Raw genomic sequence first — 27,957 nt, 5'->3', positions numbered from 1 at the left:
GGCAGAAAAGCATATTTTAGAAACACAAATTGTTCTCACACTTTCAAGAACACTTAATTAATAAAGCATAAAACAATATAAAAATGGGCACACTTTTTATCTTCATTTAACAGTCCAGTACATTATTTGCTGTGGCATGTTCTTTACATCATATAGATTGTTGTTATAGATTGATGTTAGGAAATAAATGTTTAAAATGTTACTGACTGTGTATTGTGAATAGACTATCTTAAACTGGTTTCTGGGCGGGAGATTCATCTGGAATGTTGACCCTCACCCTTGGAGGGGTTGTTTGAACTGGCCTATGACCTGTTTACACTGGACCTTCCTGAAGCCTGGACCTATAGAAGCAAGCCACATCGTCTGTATTGTTTTCTCTGTAACACTGAGTGTATATATACAAGCTCCCTGGGACCAGCTGCAGTCATCTCTGACCACAGTCTTCTGGAGTGAAGTACTGTAGCTTGCATTAGTGGAGCGCAGCTGAGCGCAGCGAAGGTCACGGCGGTATGTGTATTTGGTAACGGCTGTGCTGTATTATAATTATGTATTAAACTGCTAAAACTTTTGCTAAATTAATTGTTTGTGCTTTGGAGACACAAGAAATCGCTTAGACAATGCCTATTGGAAAACGATAAAATGACATAAATATCAGGATACAGGCCAGCCCATGTATCGATAAAGAGAACTTACACAGTTCTGGTATATTCTCTTCCTCATGTAGTTGAATAAGAAACCCAGAAATAAACCTCAGAGTAGCACAAGGTAAATGCAAAGCTGTCCCCATACAGTGGAGAATATGGGTGGGTAGGTGGGAATTAGCTTAAAATAAAGGCAAACTGGAATCCCTAAAAATATTGCATAATATTGTGTAACTGGGCTGTTAAAGCCCCCATCACAGTGTCAGAACTACCATTGGTGTAGCAGGTGCCGTCCAACAGGGTCCATGGAGATAATGGGGCCCGCAGCATGGCAGATGCAGAGGTTGGGGGGCCCTGCATCCCAGCTCCCCACCTCCCTGCAGTGGGGCCCACATCTCGCTAGTTCTGCATCATATTCCATCATCCTACAATATTGAATACATTCCACAAAGTGAAGAAGGATGGTAGTGCACAGGGGTTCTTCCAGTGAATGGCAGGACCCACCGCATCTGAGAAGTGCTGGTAAATGGCATTGTGTTGTTTTACGTATCTTACCTAATTCTACCCATATCTAATGCTTTAGTTTTCAGTGGAAGTTGTGCTTTTAGGATTTCACCACTTTGAAAATGCAGTTTACTACCCCTGGGGAGGGTTTACCTAATACCATAACTGTCCTATCAAGATTTAGGTGTCTATTTATCAATAATAGACAATAGGTACAATTTTGTACCCATGCTTATCGCAGTGATAGAAAATATTATTTTACCCAATTTAACAACACAATTTTGCCTGGGCAGCTGAGCGATGCGGAGATCTCTGGTGATACTGGCTGGCAGCAGTAAGAGGACTCTTTCCACATTGCCAAACAGTGCTAGGTCCCTCTAAAAAAAATAGACAACAGAAAGAAAATATAATAAGTTTAAGTAAGGAAAAATGTTTAATTTAAGTAATAAAATATTTTTCCAGGGAAGAACCTCTGCAATTACCATCCTGAGCTGGTGATATGGATAGAAGGACAGCGGTGTTACTTGTACCACCGTTCATTGTACATGGTAAATAGACTTTCTCATGCTTTCCAGAGGTCCCTGGAGAAGGCTATCACTGGTAATACATGGTGATAGTCTTCACTGGTCAGGGGATTTGTTAAATGGGGAAAAGTCCTAAATCTGCCTAAATCTCCCATCTTTGTCAAATTTAGGGCTTTTCTCGCTTTCATAAACAGAGTCCTTAGTTTGTTGGCCGCAACTTTGTCAACTATTTAAATCACATCAGATCAATTCAGTGATATAGTTGGTCAGAACCACAAATTATTTTGTTCCAACATTTACTACCAATTTTCTAGATGTTTTTGTCAATAGTTGCACATAGAGATGTTCCCCTGACATTTTCCCATATTAGTTATCACCGTGGGAGTTACATCTAGAACCAATTCCCAATAATCCTGATACACTTCAAAAAGTGAAATGTTTTCATCTGACAAAATCATTCAGTTGACAACAATATTTTTCTTATTTTAAAACATCACTACATCTCTATGCACCAGACATGTTTAAGGCAAATGTTCAGGACAATTATAATGGTTTATGCTATGTAACGTTTAATATTATTCTATATCTGAGTGAACTTGACTTGTAGTAAACACAGTAAATGCTAAGAAAAGAAAGAGGTCTAATATCTTACCACAGTCTTCTCCATTTGCATGACGTAGACTATTTTGCCATTCATTCACTTCACCAATGTGTCTTCTTTAATGGAAACAAATTTATCACTACTAAGAAACACATTCATTTAGTAAATCTCTCAATTTCTTTTCTTGCAGTATGTCTTATTCCTTGGCATCGGCAACTTTTATATTTGACAGTAAGACCTTATGCCCACTAAAAAACGCTCTTATATATGCGAGTGAAAACAGACATTTTACATGCATTGGTGCCCATTCAATATGCAGTTTGTATGTAACAAGTATTTTTCTTCCTCTAACCAAACGCATGTGAAAAAATGCAAATGTAAAACTTTTTTATATACTTTGGACTTGCATTAAAAATGCTAGTAAACCACATTATTTTAACACCAGTAAATATCAGACTATAAAAGAGATACACTTACGCAGTGTCGGACTGGGACATGAAGGGCCCACCGGGGGAAATGCAGCGGTAGGGGCCCACTACAATGGGGTGTGGCCAACTGTAAGAGGGGTTGTGGTCAGTCATTAAAGGGGATGGGGTCAGGCCATGGAGGAGAACGTATAGCACCTTAGTATGGTCCATAAAGAAAAAGAGGACATTTGCAGTGAGGAGCCGCGAAGGAAAAGACAGAAGAGAAGAAAGAAGTCAATAGGAAAGTAAGTGAAGGGGAGCAAATGCAGCATGGAGGGCACTGTGTGAAACAGGGGAGACAGGGAAAGGGGAGGGATGAATTGAATACAATCAATCATCATCAGCTATTTGTGTGCTGTCCATTCTTTGTGGTTAGTGTTCTCTCCCCTCATAGTGTACACAGAAAACAAATGCTATACTACAGTACTAGAGATCAACCATTCATCATATGAAAACCACAATATAAGGGTATAGACTAAAAATTAATATATCCATGAAGCACTATGGAGACCACAAAATTATTAGCATAAAAATATATGCACATTTAAAATATTACATAAATCTAATTACACTCTAGACACTGGCAAATAAAAACAGGACTCTAAAAAATGATCTACCCACAAAATGTACACTCAATAATAATCCAATGCCACTACAAAGGACAAAAGCAAAACATTAATATTAAAGCATATAGCAGATGCAATCCTATAAGGACCTAACTGTTTGAATGTGTTTTATTCTGATTAAGATATGCTTCTATAGGGAATAGAGTCCCACAATTGATTGAAAACAAATAAACATGGAACATGATATAAACAGTGAATTTGGTTACTAGTTTATTAGGAATCCATTCATTGGTCAGCTGCAATAGGATCCTTTTATAGAGGCACTGAAGACGTATATTGCAATGAAGCCATTCTAATTTATCTCCCTCCCTCCGAGGTCACACAGTGGAGAGCTCTAGAGAAGTTTGCACGATTTATTACTTACTGATTACACGGACTCACACTGCAGTTAGGATGGCAACTTTATGACTACAGGACGCCTGCAACTACAGCAGAAGGAGTAATCTGAGATCTGTGTCACTGTGAAGCATTTCTGCCTCTCTCTGTCTCAGGAGCAGGAAGTGTTCTCACGTGCTGGCTGTAGGCAGGGATTAGTTTGACAGTCTCCGTTTCATATGTAGACTGACCGCAACTCGGTAATTCTCTGCTCTGCCTCACCAACAAAGAGGGCGGGGTTATCAGGCAACAGGGCCTCCCGGGGGATACCCCGGCTCCCCGGCAGGCCAGTCCGACACTGCACTTACGTAGGTAAAGTTTTATTACCCATCCTAGGGAACTATATAAATTTACCAGTGCTAAGCAAAAATATTTAAATATACATTAAATATTTAGATTTCTATAATGCATCTGTCTATTTTTCTTTGGAGAGAAACATAGTTGTTGCTGTTTAAAAATACAAATGTATATTTCAGTCATATTAACAATAGAAAAAGAAAACATATTCGGTTATCAGATCAGCCCACAATTTTACTTACATTAATTATATTAGAGAAATTAATATGTAAACTCAAATATATCACACAGCAATTTAAACATAGAAACATAGACTTTAATGGCAGCTAAGAACCACTTGGCACACCTAGTCTGCCCATTTTTTTAACCTGTGGTAACCTCAAACCCTGTTTGATCTTAGATCTTTTTAAGGATATTGTTATGTCTATCCCAAGCATGTTTAAATTGCTCTACAGTATTAGCCTCTACCAGCTCTGATGGGAAGCTATTGTACTTATCTACTGCCCTTGCTGTGAAGTAATGTTTCCTCAAATTTCCTCTGAACCTACTTCCTCCAGTGTCAGCACATGTCCTCGTGTTCTAGTACTTCTCTTCCTTTGAAGAATGTTTCACTCCTGTACCGTGTTAAAACCCTTGAAATATTTGAAAGTTTTTATCATGTCCCCCTTTTCCCTTCTTTCCTCCAAACTATACACATTAAGATCTTTTAGTCTATCCAGGTAAGTTTTGTGCTGTAGGTCATGCACCATTTTAGTTGCCCTTATTTGTACAGTCTCTAATGGAGATATGGCTCCAGAGTTGAACACAGTATTCTAAATGAGGCCGCACAGTGGCATTATTATTTCTTTCATTCTGCTACTGATTCCTCTCCCTATGCAACCAAGCATCTGACGTGCCTTTCTCATTGCTTTTTTACATTGCTTAACTGTCTTTAAGTCGCCTGAAATAGTGACTCCCAGATCAGTAGTTTCCATTATAGTGCCATTAATTCAATATTTAGGTTTTGAGATTTTGAGACCCAAGTACATAATTTTGCATTTTTTGGTATTAAACTGTAGAGGCCACACTCTTAACCATTACTCTAGTCCAGTGGTCAGGGAACAGCGGTAAATTACCTCAAATGGGGTAAAAATGAAATTCCTGGGGGTAATGCTGCCGATTCACGTGTTGTCAGTTGGATTGTAGACCTCTTTAAATGTGAAATTGCTGTTGTACCAGAAGAGCCTCAAGGGTTAGCAGAGGCACTTCTTGAGCTTGATGCAATAACACTTATTGCATTTGAAAACAAAGCAGATCTGTCATATTTTTGGGTGTCAACAGCTGCAAAGGCATTCAAAATTGCACATGAGGCAGTCAAAAAGTTGCTGCCTTTTGTAATAACCTACCTTTGCTAACAAGGATTTTCCACTCTAACGAACGTAAAAACAAAGCAGAGAAATTGATTGGATGCTGAAGACTGTATCCAAATTGCTCTGACATCAAAATGCCCCAATATTGATGCTCTCGTATCAAAAATGAAGCAACATCATTTCTCCAAAACCTGAAGTTTTGAAGTTGAAGCTTTCAAAGAATTTTTGAATACATTCAATACAATTTTGAATTCCAATAATTAATAATATATGATTTCCTTCCTTTCAAATCAAGGGGGTAACGTTGGCGTATCTAAATATATTTTGGGGTAAAAGGTAAAAACGTTCCCTGACCCCTGCTCTAGTCTACCTAGTCCATCAATATATTTTTTTTTATCCCTCCTGGGGGTAAATGTATTATGCTCTGATTTTTTCAACTCGCCGGAAATCGGCGACTTTGCAGCTAAAATTTAAAGCGGCGATGGCTTGTAAAGGCAATTTCCCTACTACTAATGTAAGGCTTACTGGTCTGTAGTTGCTTGTCTCTTCCTTGCTTCTGTAATGGTGTTATCAACACCCCTTTCATCATCATCATCACCATTTATTTATATAGCGCCACTGATTCCGCAGCGCTGTACAGAGAACTCACTCACATCAGTCCCTGCCCCATTGGAGCTTACAGTCTAAATTCCCTAACATACACAGAGAGAGAGACACTAGAGTCAATTTTGATAGCAGACAATTAACCTACTAGTATGTTCTTTTAGTATCCTTGAATGTATCCCATCTGGCCCCATTGATTTATCCACTTTCAGTTTTGAGAGCTCTGTTAGAACCTTCTCCTCTGTAAATGTACTTGTAACTACCTCATTTTTATGAGTATACTTGCAACTTAACAGTGGCCCCTTCCCCTCTTTTTCTGTTGTGAACACAGAGCAAAATTAATTATTATGATTATCTGCGATTATCTTGTCTCCCTTAACAAGTATCTAACTCTCTGTCATTAGTCTTATTATTATTTTTTCAGTTTTTTCCTGATTCTTCCCACTTTGTCCTTCCTAGTTAAACTATATCCCGGTATAGCTATGTCCCAGTCATGATATTCATTGCACCATGACTCCGTAATAGCCACAATATCCAGATCATCCCTTGTCATTATCGTACTTAGTTCTAGGATTTAATTTCCTATTTTAAACCATTTGTACTTCTCATTAGTAATGTGTTAATGAAGATTGTGTTTTAACTTTACAGTAATCAATCCCTTCTTTTATGATTTTTACTACCAAGATGGCACAATTTGCAGTCAACGTGGGGAGAAGTTGGACAGATTCACAAGGAAAACCAGTGTGCCTATAACTTCCTCAGGTCTGTGCAAAAATAAGATTTCATTTTGGGGAGGCAGATTATTATTAACCAATATAGCTTAATAGTTCTTTGTTTAGCATGTAAAGTATCACAGAGACAACCACACTAAGAAAATGAATGAGTTTAGGAAATCTTTTAGACCTCTCACCAAAGACTATAGTCAAATGAGTATCTACCATACAGAAACTGTCACATCTGAGAAGAACATACATAAAACATAGACTCTGGGAGTGCCATGTAAATGGTATTCTTTGAAGTGAGAACTTAAGCAATAGAGATGCTTATTAGCAGAAGGGTTAGGAGTCTCTTAACTTTTGTTCCCTTTCTCAGGTGTCAGTGGGAGCAGATGATCTTGCTCAGCAGAAGCACAGACGCATAGCAAACCAGCATTCGTGTGCATTTGAATTTTGCTTTGAAGATAGTGATTCACTAGGAAGTTTTGTTTTGTTACTACAATATTGGAATTGGAAGTACTGAAATGTGTATGGTTTAGCCAGAAACATTGATTTAAAAAAATAAATAAAAATAAAACATTTTAAGCAGGTTGGGACAAAGATCAGGCATACGAGACAGCTGCCTAGGATACAATAAGTGCTTGGGGTGAAGTTCAATTGTTGAATACAATATTGTTTTTTGCTTCAGAGTATTAACAGAAGAACTGTATCTTCAATGTGAAATATCCACCTGGCCATCATCACTAAGGGTGTTTCAGTGTCTTCTGTCTTCCCATGCCTTTTATAGATTTATTTTAGGACATAAGGGTTCACAGAGGAATACAATTTAAAATAGTTATGTTGTAACCCATAATACCAAGTGCATGTGTTGAGATATAGTGTGATAGGTAACATAGTTGATGAGGTTGAAAAAAGACACCAGTCCATCAAGTTCAACCTATTTTGGATCTCCTGCGATCCCTCACTTATATTTGAAATTGATCTAGAGTAAGCAACCGCCAATCTGTTTCAATTGTGAAATCCCCCTAGACCCAATATTGTAGTCCTATTTTTATATCCACTACTATCCTTCATTTTAATTAATGGTCGTGTCCCTGGATACACTTTTCCGCAAAAAATTTGTCTAACCCTTTCTTAAAAACTTATTGAATCTGCCATCACAACCTTCCCTTGCAGTGAATTCCATATCTTGACTGCCCTTACTGTAAAGAACCCCTTCCATGCTGGTTGTGAAATTTCCTTTTCTCTAACCTTAGGGGGTGACCGCGTGTCCTGTGTATAGTCCTTGGGGTAAAAAGTTCCCATGAAAGTTCTCTGTATTGACCCTTAATGTATTTGTAATGGTGCATTAGCTACCAAAACAACCTTTCATGTCACTGTCTTCAAATTAAGAACATAAATAATCTATACTCAGATTCTAGCTTTAATTTATTTAGTGCATTCTACAAAATGACAGCTAGAATCTGATTGGTTGCTATAGGCAACATCTCCACTTTTTCAAACCCGCTGTTTAGTAAATCTAGCCCTAAGTGTTATGCACCATTGGCCCATCTCACCCATGAATTTGTATTTTTGGAACGTCACCTTAATAGCCAAATAGGAGACAATTAGTGCACAAGTAAAAATTGGCTACCGCATGATTTAATTTAGGTGATAGTATCAAACTTAATACTGTCTTACATGTTTACGAATTATATACATTATTGCATTATACTACAATGGAATAGAAACAGACATTTGTGCACGTACGTGTGTCACGTGTGTTGCCGTTTTCAGATCCATAATAAATGAATATTGCTGACAATATTTCCAGGCAGCCATAAATAGTGACACATGTCCACAAATGATTAAACTTCTATAACTATTATATTTGGCGAAAATGTTTTCTCAGAAGAGAGGTTTTACAAATTGATCGCTGCCTAACATGAGCAGTAAATGAAATGCTCAAGCACTGTTGAAAAGAAATCGTCCATGTGTGGTAGACTCTATAAAACATTGGTTATGAGATTGCAGCCTATTGCGGGATTATTTGTTTAATACATCAAAAGTGCAAACAATCAAATTTTATGTGAGGGGCCCTGAGGCCTTCTGGCATAGTCAAAACACACACAAAAAATGAAATAAAAATAAACTCCTCTAATAAATAGCAATCAGCAAATGTTCTCTTGGAAACTTTTACTCCAACAATAGCATATAAGTTCTCAAATGTATGATGTAATTCTCAATTAAAATATTCAAATAGTGCCCTGAGTTACTCCTATGAATATATTTTAGTTGTTTTAATTTATAGTCAGGGAAATGATACCTTACAATACCAGTAATTTGAGAAAACCAGATGTGTTTTCTTACTAATTGAAAGACTGCCTGTGTATAACAAAAAAAACCTACCAAGACCCATTACAGTTTCAAAGTCAGACTACTGGGATGCTATAAATTTTCAATATTTATTTTGCTGCAGATATAGTGTTTAATGAAACAGTTCCTTGTTGTTTATATTGATACATGATGAAACTAATGTAAGTCAATGGTCAATTCCTGTCAGTTACATGAGGTAGGCCTCTTATACATTGACGGATTTGCCTTTAAAAGGCATTTTAGAATTTCAATTTGTCCTGAACACTTACATGTTGTCATACAAGTGGGCGGGGCTATTTAGAATGAAAGGGATGTCACAAAGTATTGCATGTACTCAGCGAAGGAAGCCATTTTGTGAGGGAAAACAACATTCATAAGATGTCAAACTATCAATTCAATGTGAATTAACCTAGTGAATTGCAGTCACGTGAATATTGTTTCAACCCATAATATGACTGGATTCATTGTTTGATTCTGGGGTGTTCTTTTAATGAGGCGACCAGGAGCAGCTGTCTCAGCCAGGTTTTTGGGGTGATGCAAAATGTTGGGAATTAAAGGGCCTATTTATTATATGGAGAAAAGCCCTATCTCTGGTTTTGCCGGAAGTAGAGCTTCTCCCTATTTATCAAGCCCTCCATGCCAGTGAAGACTATCACCAGGTAAGCCTCCCTCTGCAAACTCATTGGGCAGGGGTAGGCTGGGCTGGGGGACAGGAGGGTATATGTCCCCCGGGCCAGTCTCATAGTGGGCTATGTTGGGCTGGGTCACTAGGCCACCTGGATTTGTTTTTCCTTTAAAATGTTCCTAATAGGCTGCTGAGTGGAGTCTTGCCCCTCTGGGCTAAAATTTACCAGCCATCCCCTGCCATTGGGAAAGCCAATTTACTATGGAAAGAAGCAACAGGATGGCAATATCAGAGGCTCTTCTCTGGGAAAAATGCTATATTATTGTAATACTTACCTGCTCCACAATCCTCTGCGCTGCCGGCCGCCTGTCACTTCCGGGTCCTGGCAGTGTCGATCATGTGATTCCCAGTGGGGAATTCAAAACTCCTCCTTCACCAGTATATAAATCGTGCTCTGACAGAAGCCCTGTGTCAGAGCAACAGGTTACTCAACTGACTTCTGGCTCCCTGTGTCTGTTCCTGTGTTGCTCCTTGCACCTCCTGATGACTGCTATTGTGTACCAGACCTGGCTTGGACCTCACTATTCTATTGGATCCTCCCTTGGCACGGCTGTCATCTGCTATTGTGTACCAGACCCAGCTGTTCCTCACTACTCTTTTGAGATCTCCGCTGTACATCTAACATTGGCTGCAGGTATCCATTCAATATTATCTTGCTGCTTGTCTATCTGTTTCCCAGATCTGTAGGCTTATCAGGGGCTGCGATCTGCAGTTTCTCAGCAGCCAAACTCATCCTGCCTTGCAGAAGTTCTTGGTGAAGACCTGAGAGGCTGTTAGACTCCGCGCCCTGCTAAGCTTGTTCAAATAGACTGTGGGTCTCCCCTGAGTGTATCAGTAATACCCCATTCATACTGCACCAAAATCCCGGGTTTTTGCCGGGGTGAGCTCAAACGACCCGGGTCTTGGTGCAGTATGAATGGTACAAGTCAAAAATCCCGGGTCTAAAAACCCGGGTCTTCAACCCGGGATTTATCGAGGGGTAATTCCCGGGTCGGACCCGGGTTGCCTGCACTATGAATGGTGCAACCCGGGTTTTTCAACCCGGGTTGCACAGAAAACAAGCTGATTGGCTGTCTGCCTGTCTCTGGAGGATGATGTCATCGGTGGGAGCCCGTGGAAGATTCGAGAACATGAACTCTGGGCTACACAAAAGTGAGTCGTCGGCCATGATGAAAAGTAATGTGGTAAACAATCACCACCCACTTTTGCATCATCTTTATGCGTCAAAAAACCAGTCACTTTTCAATGACATCACCATTTTTGAGCCAATGAAAACTGCTCTGGTGATGACTCCCACAAGTTGCCAGGGCACAGACTTGTGCAGTATGAATGGGGTCAACCCGGGAAATTCCCGGGTCCGAGGTGCAGTATGAATGGTGTTTCTGAGCTGGGACGCTCCGAGCCCCGGCAAAAACCCGTCTTGAAAAACCCGGGATATTGCCGGGGCGGCAGTATGAAAGCGGTATTATATAAGAAAAGTATTTTACTTAAATCAAGATACTATAATGTTTATTATTTTTTTAACATATACTTATTCTAATATATATATTTTTTTTAATTGAAAGTGGAACTGGAAGCTCATATCTGGGATTTCAGTCGCACTGCACATGTGTGAACTAACAGTGTGGTACTCTGTCCACTGCCAGCACTGGCAAAATTTTCTTCTTAAATTGGGGGGAAACTAGATTTTCTATTGCGACAATAAGCAGGTAAAGCAGCTATAGACAATCTAGTTTAGCTCTTGAGCATAGTAAATAGGCCCTTAATTACTAAAAGCAAATGTTCTTGCTGCAGAAGTGTAAATTACTTGTCCCTACTTCTTAGTAGATTATAATAATTATTAAGATTTTGAGATTTGTCTTTTAGAGTACAGGGCATATTTTTTTTTACAAAAATGCAATGTTAGTAAATATAATGTACTAATTTGATCATTGTATAGACTGAAAATTAATATTTTTATCAGATCTTGGTTTTAGGTGGATGTGATGTCTGGAATATTTTCTGTGGATTTTAATGTAATTTGATATACACACATTATAATCAGCTCTTTATTTAAATCATATATATCTCAATAACTTACACTGTATATGTATATTTTAATTAGGGAAAACAGACATTGCAAAACAATAAACTTTTAGACTTATTGTTAAAATACATAGGAGATCAGTATCATGATAAAAATAAAACATGAATCCTACTAGCGAACAACCAGATTCCTTTGTGTTACTACAATGGATTATGTTTATACACAGCTATAGCAAACTGTTTGGACCATGACCAAACTAAACAGTTCACTGACTTCCAATTTATAGTCAATATACACACCTTAAAAGGTTTCATCTATAAGTGAGTGAATATGCAGTAATTTATTTTGTAGACCCTAGAGCCAAACCATATGGAATGTGTTACTTTTTCCATGGGTTTACCAAGATTGTGAGTAGTCATAATTGCCAAACATCAGTAAACAATAAATGATCAGTAAAAATCTAACCTCTTACTGAGGCTGCTAAACTATATATAACTGCATTACACTAGTGATTGCATATAGAAATGGTTGTATGCCCCTTGCCCTCTATATTAACAACAATTAATGTTTTGATACAATTTCATATTATGCACATAGTAAGTCAGTACACTTTTATTACATTGTCAAAAATAAAGAATATTTGTTTTAGAGAAGTGGTGGCTCACATGGTATTTTCAGGGGCCTCATAAGTGGCTCTTAATCTAACACAATGGGGCTGATTCATTAAGGAAAGTAAAGCAAAAAAATGAGTAACGTTGCACCTTGGCAATACCATGTTGTATTGGAGGGGGAGCTAACTTTAAAATGTGGAGACAGATTTATAGTTGGAAAAGGCTGTGTCCTAGATCAATTTTAAATTTCAGTGTAAAAATAAAGCTATCAAGTATTTATGTGCTACATGAAAAAAGAGCCAGTATTTAACTTATGTGCAAAATAATAAACTAATATTCAATGTAACATGGTTTGCCCAGGAGAAAATTTACTCATTTTTTGCCTTACTCTCCTTAATGAATCAGGCACATTGATTTCAGGGAAGCGCTTGATTATAATATTAGATAAGCACACTAATATGAAGTGTATCCACAATCCTGTTATATAGAATCTGTGACATCAGATTCGCCAAGATGAGGACCAATGAGCAGTAGTTACTGTACCCCCAGCATGCCACATCGCTTCCTATTGCTGCTCACTGCTTTAGATCATGGGTTCTAAAATTGTGACCCATGTTCATATTTTTCCAAATATATTCTGATCTTCTCACTTAGTACACCCTACTAATTTCCTAACAGATATAGTTCATAGTATAAAATTATAGTTCTCTGTACAGTGCTGCGGAATTAGTAGCGCTATATAAATACCCAATGATGATGCTGATGATATAGTTACATTGTAATAAGCAATAAACTAATTTAATGATAATACGTTATTATGTCAAACTGAACTATTGGTATAAAAATTGATTCCAGACTTTAAAGAGAAACTTCAAGTACATAATTTAGAATAAATTCCTCATAACCTTAAATTAAACTTTTAAATATATTAACACTAACCTACCGTATCTTCCTAGACACTTTTTGCGACTCTCTCTCTCTCTCCCACTAGATAGAGTTCTGTATTACCATTTTGGGTATCTGATCCCCATGTGAAGGAATGTTCATTGAGTATCCAGTGATCACATCATGGAAAACTTCTGTACAAGTCCCATTCTTCTCTGAATAAAGCCTTAATATATGACTACAGTATAACAGGTATGGTGACAGTTCTTCTTTAATCCGAGTTCCAGGCTGATAACTATTAATAACAATACTAAGGGCTAGATTTACTAAGCTGCGGGTTTGAAAAAGTGGGGATGTTGCCTATAGCAACCAATCAGATTTAAGCTTTCATTTATTTAGTACCTTCTACAAAATGATAGCTAGAATCTGATTGGTTGCTATAGGCAACATCCCCACTTTTTCAAACCCGCAGCTTAGTAAATCTAGCCCTAAGTCTGAAACAATGGAAATAATAAAACTAGCCACTAATGCTGTTAATTTTTTCGTTTCTGGTCCAATGATTTGTTCAGTGAACGAACAGATTTAAAACCAATTTTAGGAAAACCAAACTTTGAACAATTTGTTCATTTACTGATCAAATTGTTTGAACACAAGTTACCAATCACCCTACACAAAAAAGTTATATCTTCTTAAAATACTCATGTTCAATACTAACTGATAGCAAATTTTAAAAAGCCAGCCAATCAGGTTTATTAATTAGTTATTTTTATATCTCTCCATTCAGATTATATTAATTATTGGTTGCATTAATCTCTATTTTAATATTTCACCTTTTAATTACTTTATTTAGCTCTTCAAAAGACCAAAGCATGCACATTAAAAAAAAAACAATTGTGGCCAGACTCATTAAGTCATGAAAAACAAGTGTAAATTGCGTTGGGGTTTTTTTTTAAATAAAAAATAATGCATGTAATTCGGGCATATGCACGTCCGTGTTCGACTACAAGCGGATCTGAAGATACATCTCTTATAGATTACGGGCGTAGGTGCACTTTGCTCTAACAGACACAATAAAGCAGGATACGCCCGATACATATGTGAAATGTAAAATCCCAGCACATCGCACAGAAAAAAAAGTATCCAATGATTGTCACCTATTATTAATATAAAAAGTATTTTTTTCCCCATGAAATTATTTTGTCGGGATGCTGTTAATGTCCACTGTACATAAAATGCATTCTTACAGTTGCTTCTGATTGCCAGCACATGTCCTACTATGCGTACACGATCGCCATCACTATCCAATAAAACTTATACCTGACCTGTACCTGGTGCAAGTGATACGACAGAAAAACATGTACCTTTGAGATGCCCAAAGCATTAAAGAAGGCGCGGCTGCATGCGCCCGGGCTTAGCGCGCCCTTACTGCACATTGACTACGTGTATACGCCTATTCCCCTGCCCATTCCACCCATGAAATTGTAGGCCGTCATAAGTATCCTTTGCGCTCAAAGATGTATTGCATTGATGTGGCACTCATCAATGTACCATACTTTATTCTATTACAGTATGTTCTTGCGTTGACTGTCATATAGTCCGTGTCTGAGTATGGGCAAAACGATTTTACATAAAATATTGGAATTAAGTTCCTTATTGGCATTATATTCCTAAATGAATAAGACCCTGTATGTATAAATGTATTTCTGTTTCTCTAGTATTTGAAAAGTTACGGTAAGATCCCACTCTTTGAAACGGAAGAAAAAAATATTGTTTATATGTATTATTTGATTTGTTTATGCATAATAGTTTACCATCTACTGGAGAAGAATCAGAAAAAACAATATGAGAATGCATTTATTTATATTGAATACCAGTATTCCATTACCTTTAGGCTGAAGATGTACAGGAAAGAGAATATACTGTGTTTCTGATAATCATTTCACTACTAAAAACAAATGGAGGGTCCTTTAAAAAGCCTTCAATAATTCCCTCTCATGCCACAATTCAGGAGTTAAAATATGAGATACATTAAAATGACCATGGAAGGTTCATCACTGGCTTTTTACATTTTAATTTTCCAATTCTCTAAACCTTTAGCAATTTAGGATAAGCCAAATTGATTGGAAAGTTGTAGAACGCCAAAGGACAAGTCTATCATATTGTATGCTATTTATGGGTGGTGGAGATAGGAAAGCCCAGCGTTAACAGTAGTGCTTTCTTTCTACCTTTTATTCTCACGTCTGTTTTTTGTTTTATTAATTTTTTAAGTAGCCTGTACTCTATGCTCTTCTGCATATTTAGAGTGCTCCCAAGCTGAATGCCCACCCCCTACCCTCTGTCTTATGTCCGTCTCTGTTCTCGGGCCAATTCAGTAATTTGTTCCTTATGTTCCCTAATGCATCACTAGAGTGAGTCCAGGATATCTCCTTCCTCTCTGCATGCTCCTGTACCTAATGTACCCTTCAACTGTATATGTTTCTGCATCATGTGCTCTTTGTAACATGTTATTGTAAAGTGCTTTGAGTCCTAATGAGTGAAAAGCGTTATATATAAATACTAGTATTATTATTATTATTATTATTTGTATTATTATTCCCATTCCTTGTCATATTGCATGAGGAAGTCGTACAGAAGGGAGCAGATTGCTCCCTTCCCATGCCTCGCAGTGAAAGGCTAAAGATGAAAGGCTATAATAGGAAGTCATTGCGCTCTTATTTACTGCAACATCAATAGATCTGGAACCTTAAAATATACCTTGCTTCATTCTACACTGGAGAATACTGGGCAGTCATACAATAGTCATACATTACACATCATAGCCTTTCCTTTGACACTAAGTGGAGAAATGTTGGACTTACGTGCTACAGAATAAGCTGCATTCATGTCCTATTAGAAGTCAACAATGCAATAAGTAAGTTATCATATGAGATATTATAAAATTGAATATTTCTTATAAAAGTATTGCCATCAGGACTGAACTCTATACACATGTCAATAAGCCACAGTATTTTTTATGATAGATCCTCCTTAAACTTGTGGAAGCACCTGAAAGGTTTTCATCCTTCCGCAGATGTTCTGTATACAGCTTGTCAATTCGGTTTCATTAATTTGGCACTGGACACTTTAGGACTTAGTTCAACATCACTTCAGTCTTGACAGATTTATTTTCACACTAAGATAGCAGAAAACAGCAACCAAAGGCACAGCAACAAGCAGAAATATTTGAGCCATCATACTTGCCAAAAGCGAAAATAAAATTACTTGAATATGATATTTGGATTTTCAACAGATCCTTAATTTCAAAAAAGAAAAGAAAATGTGGGATGTAAGAGTTGGAAGGAAATTTTGAAGCCTATAAAATGGAAAAATTGTGCACCCTTTGCAAGCTTGTATTCATTTAACTGAAATGAGAGCAGTATAGCAATAAAAAGAGATTACAATAAGCAAAGAAACATAAATAAATGACATTCTATGTATTTATGTATATGTGAATTGAATCCATTGTGTCCAACAAGGGTAGCCTCTTACTATTGTAAATCACTGCCTAACACTGGCAGGATACTCTTTTTTATTATTTCTTTATTTAAACCATTTTTAGAGCAGTTTTACTAACAAGGATGATGAATCTATATAAAAGTATTTAAGACATGTGTCTAACTTTAAATTTAGAAGCTGCAGGTGACAAGAGGAACGAGGGTGTCACTGCTTGTTTTAGTGGAGGTCTTATTACCTTGTCTATTCTACAGGTACCTGGGGACTTGTTGTCCGTGGGGGTCACATCTATTAATACCTAGGTTAGAAGAAGACATTCTGTTTGTTTTTATCCTGTTAGTTACACTAAGCTTACCAATGCAAGTGCTGGTTAACATATTTGGCATAAGATCACACACTCAATGATACTACACTGATCGTAGTGAACAGCCCTAACTGGTTATTAAGGCAGATGGTTTATAAAGTTAAGTGCAATGCCATTACTTTTGGAGTTGCTGATGACAAAACAGTCAGATGACCTTGCCACACCTGAGCACCACATACTGTGGGTGCGTTAAGCATACATAATTACACTACTTAAGCAAAGTTACCAAAATGTACACAAAAAGAAAAATATCTCATTGAAATCAATTTTTTTTAAACTATATTACACTGTAGTCTACAGAAAATCTGTACCACCATTGGAGGTTATACCCTCTGAACCTGACGACAATCAGACAGTAATGAAAATATTGTGATGCTTCAAACTAAATACGGTGTCTTGTTTCTTCTTTTCATATAATTTAAGAAAGATAAATCAGTTTAATAAAAATTAATGATTTTATATTAATATTGTTACTCACTGTCACTCTGTTAAACAGAACTGTATTTTTCTAACCCCAGTTTTATAATGTATTATGTTATTGCTGGCCTTGCAAGGAAAGTTATATACATGTATATATTACGATATGGAGAAACAGTCACTTATCCCAATCTTTATACTGCAATTTTTATACATTACTACAAGATAAACATATAAGTCACTTAAGAATAGAAAACTTTACGTACACTTTCTCAACAACTAGTGTAAGGGAAGAAATGTATAAAAGCAAGAAATTGACTACTAATCTAGCCCTAACAGAAATGTAATCCTGAGTTTATATTATGAGGTTTATGGGAGTTTATTGGAATATACAACAGGGTTCATGTAGTGTGTGACAAGGTGAAGCCTGTTCGCTAGTGATTTACAAGCTGCATGAGCTGGTATAACTGTAATTTATAGAACACAGATGGTCGGGAGTGCCCCAGCTGACATCTAGCTGAATCAGAAACTAAGCCCAATGTGTCATCTGTTATGGGTACCCATGGTTCACATCCTAAAATTGCACATTGACATGCATTTTATTGCAATATAGAGCATCCCAAACAGCTTTCATGAAATTGCACTGTAATATTCTCAATGTGAACTTATTATATATTAAAAAAAAAATAATTGTGACTTTTTCTTCATCCGACTACCATTGCCGTTTTAGGGTGTTCATATTTTTATTTCATAACTTTGATAATATATAAAGATTATTTTATGTTTTACTAAATTGCATAATTGTATTTCCTTTTACTATGTCATTAAGAGTTCTCTATGGATTTAATCCTAGTCTACAAAAACAAGACCTTGCATTGCTTCTTCTTGGGGAAAAGTTGATCATGTCGCCTGATTGGTTGAATTGCAGCACATATATTATCTTAATTTATATTAATAAAAAAACATTTTTGGTTTATGGTGATAATGTTTTACAAGTATTCATAAAAAAAAAAGTAGCAGCACCACCGCATAGCCACTTATACCACTTTTATTCCCCCATTAGCATCAGCAATTACATTAGTCCTGTATGGATCAATCCCAAGCCATACTGAATCATAATGACAAACTTAATACATGATACACGTACTAAATGAAATCAGGATAACAACATCCCCTAGGTGATAACATAATTTACTTGTTTACAATGTCATATCAACAATAGCACAATAGAGAGGAGGTCATGAATAATCCATAGCTGCAAATGCAGTGTTAAAGTATATAATATCTACATTATTCAATAATATCAAAATACTAAAATAAAACTCCACTTGATCATCATGTGTATTTAGTGTGTAGAGCAGGAAGGCAGGCAGGGGCCCAAAGATGGGGGTGGGTGGGTAGAGAGATTTTGGTCAAGAGGATGAGGATCCGGACCCATCTGTGAAACTCAGCTCAGTCACATTAAGGCTGGGCAAAGTGACTGGGTGTACAACTAGTTTCAAATGGTTGTGTACCAGGTTCCAATCCAGGAGGGGGATGTTGAGAGCAAGAAGCAACAGCAATAGGGCCTAAGACTACCTACTTAGCCATTGCATGTCAAATGTTACCTCGCTTGATTTGGGGTGGCTGTGGTATTTAATGTAACACCAGTTGAAAGGGCCCCAAGAAAACAAACTAAACACAAATAAAGGACATAGTAACCATAAATAGTACCCATGAAAAAGGTAATAATAATAATAATAATAATAATAATAATAATAATAATAATAATAATAATAATAAATGTAGTGTGTCCTAGCAATAGTGGCCCATAAGTTCCTTGTTACATATCATCACAGAATTTGATCAAATAACACTACATTTAAATATAAATGAAACTATTTCAAAACAAGCTCAGAAATTATTAATCCTACATGGGGGCAGTAGGTGCAAAATAAATCCCTTTGGAGGTGAGTCTTCCGTCCAGCTGAGGTTTATTTTGCTCAGCTTCCACATCATACTGATGATTCACCATACCACCCAACACTAGCAGATGGCATATCTACTGGTAAATTTAAAACAATGATGCTTATGGGTGAATAAAAATATTTTGTGGCTATCTGGAGTTGCTGTCGCTCTCATCTATGAACGCTGACATTATGTATAAATAAATGGTGATGATGTAGGTGTCAATAATAGCACATTTCCTCAGTCTCCCAAGCCCGCTGCCTTGGTGTCCCACTTGACTCCACCCTGTGCTTTATTCCTTACATTCAGACTCTCTCCCAGTCCTGTCGACTCCACTGTAAAAATATTGCCAGAATATGTCCTTTTCTTATTCAACATGCTACCAAAACTCTTATCTTATCCATTCTCTCATCATTTCCTTTCTTGACTATTGCAACCTCCTGCTATCTGGCATTCCTGACACCCATATATCCACACTTCAATCCATCCTAAATGCTGCTGCAAGACTGATCTTCCTTTCTCATCTCTACACATCTGCTGCACCACTTTGGAAATCCCTACACTGGCTTCCTGTGTTCTCCAGAATCAAATTCACATTACTCACCCTTACCTACAAAGCCCTCAACATCCCTACCCCTGCATACATCTCAAAGCTCATATCAAAATACTCTCCCTCCCACCCTGTGAGATCTAACTCTGACCTGCATCTTGTCTCGTCTCTGGTGACCACCTCTCATTCCCACCTATAAGACTTCTCCTGTGCTGCTCCCCACTTATGGAATTCCTTACCATTAGTCAAACTTCCCCACAAACTTTCAAATCTTTAGATGCTCTTTGAAAATCCATCTTTTTTAAGAGGTGACCCTATCCCCGATAACACTATACACATTAATGCACCCTCACAATTGTCCTAATCTCCACTCTGGGCCACATTTGCTCCTCTTGTTTCAGCTGTGCCCACTTAGAATGTAAGCTCTCTAATGAGCAGGGTCCTCCATACCCTTTGTTTGCATTTATTTTGTGTATATTGCATATCCTTGTTTTATGTATGTACTGTTTTCCCTACTGAACGGCACAGCGGAGCAAAGTGGCACCTTACAAATCTATGATAATAATAATAATAATAATAATAATAATAATAATAATAATAATATTAAAGTGTATCCTGATAGTCACATACATAACTTTTGGGGTATAAGCATACAGACATACTGTTGTACATTTCAAACAAAGTTTTTCCATTGCGTATAAAACCTGACTACAATTTTTTATTGCTACATTTAAACTTTATGTAGAATATTAAGATTAAAAATGTCTAGTGCCCCAAAATACAACTGAAGTCATATCATTAAATTGTTACTTATTTAGTTTCGGATATATAGTTACTCATGTTTATGGCATAATATGTAATAATGACAAACTAGAGCATCCATTTTATTGACTATCCAGATGAAGACCATACTGTCCAAAACATTGGCTTAAACTTCTTATGTCAAGTATTTTATTGAGGTGCTTTTTTTTATTAATAATAAGGAGACATTAGCGAACAACCATTCTCAAAGCACTTGCTTTTAATGAATGGCTTAACTTTTCTTAGTGCTGCCATTTTTAAATGATTTTTATGTTCTATACCAGCCTTTGACACATCTGCTTAAAATCTATCACACTCTTCGCTAGCCAGGTTAAAACAAAATACTTCAATAAAAAAAAAAAAATGCTCACATTTTATTGCCTGAGATCTCACTTTTATTGGTTTCATCTTTATATTTTTTTAAATGTACATTAATTAACGATTTAATAACTGGTGACCGCAGAATGCATACAAGTTATGGTGCCTTGCCTATTTCACATACCCTGATGTTTTCTTTAGGCTGTATATATAGCATTGTTCGCCCATATCACTAAAATATAGCACCGATTATAATGTAAGCAAAAAAATATGAGCAGTTGTCTTATCGAGGAGAAGGGTAAAGAAAAAACCAGAAGGAGACCTGTAATGGAAATAAAATTGACAACCTCTCAAAACTCAGGTGGCACTTTCTCTTGCCAGTTAATTACAGTTTTAATTACACAGCTTCTTGTGACTCCTTGATACCTAATAAACCAGACTCTGTGGGGCGGCAGAGTTGAGTTTTTCTTGAACTGCAGGTGTAAGACTCAGCGTGATACATAAATCAACTTCTTAAATGTGTTCCTAAAGTTATATTCAAGCTTTTTCTTCCTGTCTGACATTGCTGGCTCACTACACCTCAAATGGCAAAAATACCTGTGGTCTGCTATTGTAAACAATTTGGAAAATTGTCAGCAAAAGCAAGATTAAAAGCTAATTAATAAATTATATTAAAATCTAACTTTAATGAATACAGATTTTTCATAACCTCTCAGCGTATTAATGTGCAGAAAAGTTTGCAATGAATCGCAGGTGATCTAAAACAATAGACTAGTAATTTGATATCCAAAAAGAGGATTTTTTTGCAGTCTATCATCATCATCATTTATTTATATAGCACCACTAATTCCGCAGTGCTGTACAGAGAACTCACTCACATCGGTCCCTGCCCCATTGGGGCTTACAGTCTAAATTCCCTAACACACACACACACACACACACACAGGCTAGGGTCAATTTTTTTGTTAGCAGCCAATTAACCTACTAGTATGTTTTTGGAGTGTGGGAGGAAACCGGAGCACCCGGAGGAAACCCACGCAAACACGGGGAGAACATACAAACTCCTCACAGTTAAGGCCATAGTCAGGAATTGAACTCATGAGCCCAGTGCTGTAAGGCAGAAGTGCTAACCACTGAGCCACCGTGCTGCCCAACTATTTTATAATGTAAACATATTCAAATACATGGTGTGATTACTTACATAATTGGCTGTGAAAGATATACTTATCTTTTTCAATCTGACGGCACAGTCATCAAAATGAAGACAAACTTTCTCTATAGTGGACAAGTGAGGGCATACCTCAAACATGCCAGAGATAGACAAAGATAATATTTTTCACATTTGTTCATACTCTGAACATCATTTTTGAAGCACACACTGAACATCATTTACAAGGTACAGGACAATCCTCTGTGATGACATCATGTGACTTGATTCGCACTGGTGCACCGTGACTTCAGATTTTTCCAAGATTACAGGTGTGCTTAATTTTGAGCAGTGCAATCCAATATTTATGTGCAGAGTGAGATTATTAAAATGAGATAAAGGCGTGGGGATGTCCCACTGTTTTTAGTAGGGTACATTTTCATCCTGTGGAAATACCTTACTTACACCAGGTCTGAACTAGTGGGCAGTATTATAGGAGGAAAATGCAAATGTTTAATTTGATGAAAGGGGTTTTGCTAAAGTAATAGTAGGATGAACTTTGACGTGACATTTACAGTATTACAGATTTTTTGAACTATCTGCAAACCTATGCGCACTTCTACTTTGCTGAGTTGTCTCCAAAAAAACAGAAAGTCGGTGTGCATTTGCGGTATGCATCCATGCATAAATTAGGTCACCTGAGTTTGAACAATACTTACAGCATCCTTGCTTCATTTCTGACTTCCTGAAGTCTACCTCAACCAGACATTAAATTGGTCATAATATACCCAGTATCAGCCATGCCCTATCCCCACTGCCATGCAGTAATTTCTAGCAGAATCTTCTCAAACGACACAACTGTGTGACAGGTGGACAGTTCTCATTTCACTCTTAAAAAAAAGAAAATACATAATACAACAATTATAACAAAACATAATTTAAAAAATGGATAAATACAAACATTCAAAATTAATTTAGTTAATTGTCAAAGTTAAAACTAATGTATTGTACTGAACAATGCATCCCCTATTGTGAAATATTATAAAAATTCATAGTCTTGTAGTTCAACACCCTATGCCATCTTTGTAAATCAGTTTGTTTAAAAAGAATGGTTCTGTACAGGGTTAACAAGTGAGGGCGATACAAAATTATTCTTTGTTCTATGTGTGGCAATGGTTTCTTAATATATATATATCTTTTAGAATCAGTAAATAAAAAATAATCAAATAAGACATTTAACATTACAAAGCAGAGAGGGAAATATGCAGAAGGTACTTATTTATTTTTTTTACTGATATAATGAACACCTCTCACTGAAAAGTTAATACTTACTATTATTATTATTATTATTATTATTATTATTATTACTACTATTATTATAACTATTAACATTATTTAAAAAAAAAGCTATATCTTCCCTTGTAGAGTACAAATAATATAACTAATGAATACAATAAACAAAACAATACCTAAGACTGATCACTAAGGTTCTCCAATGGTTACCAGTAATTCCTTCGAACTAATGCCATTGGTTAAAACTTGGAGCTTAAGTTTAACGCAAATTGTGTTTTTTTGACGTATAATACAATTTTTTACTTCTAGGCAAGCCCACAAAAAACTAGTTCCAAAAAATAGCTGTGTGTGCGCTTACTCATGTAAAAAAGCATATTATACGCCAGAAACACAATTTGCATTCAACTTACCATGAGTCCCTCTGAGCCTAATTTAGATTAAGGAGCAAAGCAAAAAAGGTGCTCTTGTACAAACCACGTTGCAAATGGATTCAATATTTTGCACGCAGAGAAAATACTGCCTGCTTTTCCATGTAGCTAGCAAATATTGGAGAACTTTATTTTTCCACAAGTGAAGCTCTCTGTCCTTTATCCATACTGTACCTTTATACATTCCACTAACTTTGAGTCTAATGAAAGGATTTCCAGTTTTTCTTCCCTACTGTCTTGTTTCGTGGAACTTAATTTGCTGTTCTCCAATGACATGGAATTAAACCTGTTCACAGAAATTGGTTAAAAGTTTAGTTAATGGCACTGCAACTACCACTGTTAGTTATTTTATATGCTTTTGACTCTTTAACTCAGTGAAGGATAGTAACATAATTGCAGAAAACACTATTTAAAGCAGATTGGCAAGCACCACCAATGGATCCTGCATAATCACTATACACTGGGAGCAACAATATTGGACTTTTTACATAAAAAGTCAGGGGTTGTACTGAGAATGAGCCACTAACCAAATAATATCCAGGTAACTGTGGTTTTGTGGTCAGAACCTGTTGATTAAAGGTCCTTCGTAAGAGTAACACATGAGCTACAGTCAAATAACTGTGGAGTACAACACAAGGGTTGAAAGAGGCAACCAGAAAGCCCAATTCATTGCAGCTGGTGTATGGCAAACAACAAAGTTCCACAACTGTCAGCCAAAAAGAGCTTGGGTGAGTAAACTGAGGAACATTAACACTGGAATATTGGACAAACATAATCTGATCTGATAAGTCATTTAAATTTTATGCTTATGGAAGGACTAGTATATAGCAAATAATGCATTAATTTATTTATCCATCCCCCTGGGTGTCAGTGCAGACTGGTGATGGCAGTATAATGCCTTAGGTGGTATCCCTTGATGAAGTAAGAATAGTATTTGAATGATACATAATATCTGAACATCACTGATGATCACACGCATCACTATATAAAATGAATTGACCTGTACATGTTCTTTTTCAGCAAGATAATGCTCTATGCCACAAGGCTAGAAAGCCCTGGAATAAATCCAGAAACATAACAGTGAATTCAATATTCACCAGTCACCAGATCTTAACAAAAGCAACCATTATAGCGATTATATGGAACTTTTGTTACTTTTCTGCAACAACTATGTGACACATTGGAGTGGACATTGCTCGGCTTGTCTTCAACACCTTGAAGAGCGCATGCCTAACACATGGAAAAGGAACTGACAATTAGGTAGATGTACATAACAAAGTGGTCATTCAGGGTTTATCACCATCCGTTAGTATGTGCCCCCAGTGGTCTGTAAACCGACCAGACCGCAGAATACAGAGCACAAACAATATTTAGGGGACAAGTACGAGCAGAATAGTATGGCCAAATAGTGTGACTATTTTAGCACTGTTGCATCTGCTTTTACATACCATGCACCAATAGGTTCCAACCCCAAAGAGACATTCCATGGTCCATCTGCTCAAACACTTTGCATAATCGTTGCCCAGATTTGGCTGCGAATCAAATCTACATGGGTAGGAAAGATGGAAAAGTGTGCTTGCAATTTACATTAAACAGGAAATGAATAGATTGATAGAAGTTTCTTTTACCTTTGAATTCGTTTTGCAATGTACTTTCACTTGCCTAAAGTCAACTCGTGATTCCCTTTTATTTATAAATAACCCAAGTTAGACAAAGATTTTTAATCATTTCAATGCCAGAGGGAGGAGGTAATTTTGTACCAAGCAGAATAACTTCAAAATGTAAGGCAAAAAAGTGGGACAAATACACATGTTGATGTTTACATTTATACACTTTTTTTACTTTTTATGCTCCATAATAAAATTAACCTTTGTTTATTCTTAGGGGCAGATTCAATTGGCTGCGAGGTGCCGCGGGACATTGCCTCAATGTCTGGCTGTGCACACTGGCTAATACAGTACAGAAATCTCAGCTTATTTTCCCTGCCATGTCTATGGAACATGAGAGAATATGAGTGGAAATTTTAGCAAGACATGATGTATCTCCGTGGACTGTTCAGGAGACACATGGGACCTGAGTCATTAAGGAGAGCAAAGCATAAAAAAAAAGTAACTTTGCACCTGGGCAAAACCACGTTGCATTGGAGGGGGAGGTAAATTTAAAATGTGGGGACTGACTTATAGTTGCGGTAGGGCATGTCCTAGATCAACTTTAAATTTCAGTGTAAAAATAAAGCTACCAAGTGTTTGTGCGCTACATAACAAAACAGACAGTATTTAACTTATGTGTAAAATAATAAACTAACATGCACCCCTTGCTTTGTAACATGGTTTGTCCCAGAGAACATTTACTCCTTTTTTTGCCTTACTTTCCTTAATGACTCAGGCCCATTGAGTCACCTCACTGTTTACTGATTGTGCACCTTAATATGCTTTCCTATTGTGAAGACATGGGGTTCTTTATAACACTCGGACAGACACCAGGTATAAATCCAACAATACTTACTTAAGTGCTGAAGGTGCACTTAACAGTCATGAAAATTAACAGAACACAACAGAGCAATATACAATCACCAGGTGGATGACAGAGTCCGGCAAATGGCAGGTCACAGTCCCAAAGTGAATGAATGGCAAAAGTCCCAAAAGCACACAAGTCCTGCTGACAGCTTTACCCTGACCAGCGTATCACATCTTTAGTCGGTCTTTCCCAAAACGAACACCCCTTGTCCCTCGGGAGCTCTTTTTATTCTCCACATGAGCTGAGCTGAAAATTAACCTGTGAAGAGGAGAAAACATCACTGGTACTTCCAGAAATAGAATCTATATCACCATGCTGTTTTGGGTCATCCACCTGGCCTCATTTAGGCATAACGTATCCTATAACCCATACAGGTTCAGTCATAGTCCACACGGAGTACATAAGAGAAGTCTAGCAGGGCACAATTGCAATGACAATGTTTCCCTCACACCTATCAACTGTCTCCTTTTTCATGCACTATTTCTGACTAAAAGTCATCATGAACTTAACGATTTTATATTTTTCTACTTTCTGTTCCAATGTCTGAGACAGCAATAATTATTAAAATCTTCCCACACTGCCTTCATTTTCAACTTTTGCTCCTCACATTCATGCTTCTACAAGGACCTACAATCCCAAATATATTTTCCAATAGATTGCTAATAACATATTTGTGAAGTCTCTCTTAATATCTCATCTAGGTTCTTGTAACACATTCCTCCGTGGTCTCCTGTTCACCAAGTGCTACTTCTCTCTGCCAGTTTCCTCACTAGATACCTATCAGTCCTCCTAATTATAGAAATTAAAATTCTTTTCTTGACCTACAAAGCCCTCAATAATGTTATTTCATTCCTTATTTCCAAGTAGGCCCAAAACATAACCTTACTCTGCACATGATCTTCTCTCTGCCTCAGTTACTATTTGTTATCACCCATGACTACAGGATTTGTACTGCATCCAATCGCTGAAACTCAGGTGTACTAATTATTTCATTTGTGACCTGGAAAACCTGCACTGTTAGTGGTCCATGAGGACTGGAATTGGGAAGCCCCGCTGTAGGTCTATCTTTACACTAAAGTAAAACATTGCCAAAGTTAATATCATTGTTCTAATAAATCATACTCTACAATAATATCTAAAATATTAATATTACTTAGATCCTACTTTATATCCATGCAAATAAGGTGAAATATTTTTATTTTTCTATATTTATAGTTCTCCTCTGTATATATTAATGGAGTGCAATACTTTCTCCAAGTAATCAAATATTATGATAGAGCGCATTCGAATAGCTGTCATAGAAATCACTACAGGTAATTAAATCTGTTGTTTCTCACTGGAAGTGAAACAGGTTTAAACCTATGTGGGTGATTCTATTTGTTCACAAGTGCAAACTATACCATGAAAAAATTCAAACA

The sequence above is a fragment of the Mixophyes fleayi genome, chromosome 3, assembly GCF_038048845.1.
Source record: "Mixophyes fleayi isolate aMixFle1 chromosome 3, aMixFle1.hap1, whole genome shotgun sequence".
Classification (NCBI taxonomy): Eukaryota; Metazoa; Chordata; class Amphibia; order Anura; family Limnodynastidae; genus Mixophyes; species Mixophyes fleayi.
This window is presented reverse-complemented; position numbering follows the sequence as displayed.